Below are 3,784 nucleotides of genomic sequence, written 5' to 3' on the forward strand. Positions count from 1 at the left end.
GAGAGAGAGTTTGCCGGGCGCGGGAGCTCCGGGAGGCCACGGCCCGCCCCGAGAGGGGGTTATTGCAGCCGGGGGTGCGCAGGCAGGACGGCGCGATCCTTTCTGTGGAGTTAAGGTCAGCGGGTCTGGCGGGCTCCAGCAGCAGTCATCGCCGCCCCGGCCTCTACGGAGAACTCAAATTTATAGGCACGAGATTTTTTTTGTCCCTCCCACTTGCTGCAGGAAGGCAAACGGTACATGTGTTTACGTGTTCTGATGGCGAAACATCCCCGTTTTAAAATAGCTGCATCTATATTTCCAGTTCTTAATTGTGGCATGCGTGAACGGATGCATATGTGGGCAAGGCTGGATGGGGAATCTGTCTGTCGTCTAGCGCTTTAAGTGCTGGAGCCATTAACAGCAGTTGCATCAATATATGAATACATATACGCCTGCCTAGGCCACAGATGCACTCACTGCGGTGATAATAGTAAACATATAAACTGCATATAGAAGTTGTTTAAAAAACATTATTATACATACTTTTAGCTTTAAGAAAAAGGAAATAGGGAAATACCTTTTTCCTAAGTCTACAGATGATCTCTGGAGCTGCAACTGCATCCTTGTACTTCTGTTGTCACTCTAGAGCAAAAGCAATGAGAGGACAAAGATCGGTATGAGGTTTCTAACCTCTGGTGTGAGCCAGAGCAGCTGGGAACAACTGCTGGTGTGAACGGGGATGGATTTGCAAATATTAATAATATTAATGTATTATCCATGGGGGCGGGGGATGGACACAAAGGAAAGACCCCTGACTAGAGCACAGCCTTTTGAGAACCTTCTACCGCATTTACAAGTAAGCTGGAAAGGACTATAGAAAATGAGTTATAAAATAGGTTGTAATGGCTTTCTTAGTTTAGGCTGTCTGTGCAGAACCAGTTGAATTTCAGCTTAAATGTTCAGAATCAGTAAGCTATATTGACAGGAAGGTGGAGAGCCCTAAAATAAAACGTACTCTATTTATTTTAAAATTGCATTAGCCTTAAAGTGAGTGATTAGTTTCCATGCTGTGGTTCTGGAAAAAACGAGTAGAATTTTTATATATTCTGTGTAGTTAATGCCAAGCCTCTGTTGAACACATGCTATTCTTGTAGGTGTGTTAGCTCATTTTAGCTGTTGTATCTGAGAAAACAAAATATTAGAGCTTATTTTGCTGCTCTTGTTTGATTTTGGAAATTTTTTTTGGGTCTTAATGATGTGAACTTATGGTACAAAGATACCCAACATTTTTATTCTGTGTTAAATTGCACAGAGTACTTTATTGATGATGATTCCTTTGTTTTACGGTGCGAATTACATTTAACAAAGTATTAAAACTTTTTTAACTTGTTAAACCAGAAGTATGCCTATTAACATTTGTTTGGCTTGCCAAAGAGTTATATTTAGGAAAGTTGGACTACAGTAGTATGTATATTCATTGGTCAAAAGTTACTTTGAAAATAGTGCATCAAGATATCATAGTTTAAAAAATGTGAAGATGGAATCAATTGTCTCTGACAAATACTTTGTTCTTCTCTGATATATTTCAGATGTACCATTATGCTCTTGAAGTTCAGCATCTTTTTAAACTTCCTATTTTGGAAATGATGGGGTTAGAATGAGAACAGCAAATTGAGCAACTGGAATATCGTGCTGTTGGTTAGGTTTAGTGTAGTCACTGTACTGCTGCTGTGTGCTGCAGGCTCTGTTACCTCTAACATCACAAATTCCAGAGAGGTTTTTTCAGTGTGACTGATGAAATCAAGCAAGATTTTTGAGTATGACAAAAGAGAGAGATGAGTGGAGTTTTCCCTGTTCGAAACTGATTTCTAAACGATGAGCTTCTACCAGTTCTAGATAGATGTTTAACCTTCTGTACACATTTGCTTAGCGTGTGAAGTTGCACTATATGGTATATTAATATACTACTGTGTTTTCTGTGTTAGCTAAGACTTGTTTATTTAGCGGGAATGAATTGATACTCTACAACAGGAGATTGACAGTTTCTGTGTATTCCTGTGTGTTGTGTTGTCTCTTTCTCCTGCTCTGGGAAGGCACTACACAAAGCCTTTGTGTTTGGCTAGAAGGGAGGAGAAACAGCTGCCTTTTCAGTACAAGACACCAGGATTTGTAGTGGTCTCACAGGGATGTGTTGTTGTACATGGACCAGCCACTGTCCTTCCTCTCTCATTCTAACCGTTAAAGCACTTTCTCCTCACGGCAGAGAAACCTGAGCTTCGTTTGACTGATCTCGCAGAGCAGTGTGTTGCGCCATGGATCTAGCAGATCGGTCTGATGGCCCATTGTTAAAATATAGACGGGCAAGAATTAAAACATGCAAAATTGACTAAATGCAAGGTGTACATTAAGAAATCCAAGAGCTACAGATCCTGTTGTGTTTAAAAATTACTTAGTATCAACTTGATTTCTTGTCCATGATTGGGATAAAACAAACTTGTTCAAATGGTTAATCTTTTATTTGTTTTTCTTTTGTTTAATGGTTTAGTATCTAGGCTACTTAAATGGGAATTAAACATGTTAACTTCAAGAAGAGGAAATAAAAATTATTTCAGTTGGATGAGAGAGTACAATTAAATGGAGCACTTTCATTTTTCTGCTTTCCATGCACTAATAGAGTGCTTGAATGGTTGTACTGTATTCTGTGTCACACACAGGTGGAATGAAAGTTAACTTCCCTCTCTTTGTTGTAAACGTTGAATACTATATAATGTGGCTTTTAGTAACTGTATCTTGCATGTTCTTTCAAAATTACTTCTTTGAAAACATCATCCAATCCTTTATTTACCCTTTACAACCTTATTATATTTGTTAAAATTTTAGAGTTGGATTCTTTCTCCCACCCCCCCACGCCCCTTCAGTGCTAGATGTTAAGTAGCGTGCTTCTGAGGGAATCTGGTAACTCGGATTTTTTTTAAGCTGTTTATGAAATTGAGGTGCCATTCTTGGCAGTTGAAATTTGTAGTCTGTTTTTTTCTGTATTAGCTTATAGGTCACTAATCTTGAAACCTAAGTAGTGGAAAATTCAAACAATAAAATCTGACCTTTTGACACTTTACCTCTTGATCTGGTTGAGTATCTCTTTCCCATTTTTGAGACATGGTGCAAGTCATAACTTTCAACAGCTTGTTCTTCAAACTTGTTTTTCAATTAATGGAAACAAATCTTTGAAAACCTTGAGGAATTTTTGGGGGAGAAGGGAAAGGTTAAATTTGAGAGGAGGGCAAACTGGGAAACTGAAGAAGTCTTTAGCATTTTTAACAAAACTGTATCTTGTTAAGAATTCAAAAACGTGTTCATTGTTATGTTCAGGCATGTTTTTCTGTGGTTCTTGTACTGCACAGTTGAGAACAATTCTGTGATGAAAAGCATAGCTCAAATGCTATTTCATGCTGTTGCTTTGTCTCTGAAGAGATTAATCAATTATTGAGAATTAGGTTATTTGCACTGATGAGGAACTCCATCTGGTAATTCTTCCTTTCAGAGAAATGTGTATGTTGCTTAGCCTTGCATTTGTGTGCAGGAGAAGCTTCGGAGTAGCTGGAAGAGTTGAAGGCTGGCTGGGTTTTCATGGATTAAGTTAACCAGCTCACTGATGGTATTGATGAGGAAAGTCATTTTTTCCAATACAAGGCTGTCTGATGTATAAAGAAAGGGTAAAATATGCTGAACTTGCTTTGAGAGCTTGTAAAAGATGTGAAGTTTTTAATATGAGGCCGCTTTTTGTATCTGGACGTTGCAAAGGGAT

Source organism: Pygoscelis adeliae, unplaced genomic scaffold (assembly GCF_000699105.1).
Source record: "Pygoscelis adeliae isolate BGI_AS28 unplaced genomic scaffold, ASM69910v1 Scaffold22, whole genome shotgun sequence".
Classification (NCBI taxonomy): domain Eukaryota; kingdom Metazoa; phylum Chordata; class Aves; order Sphenisciformes; family Spheniscidae; genus Pygoscelis; species Pygoscelis adeliae.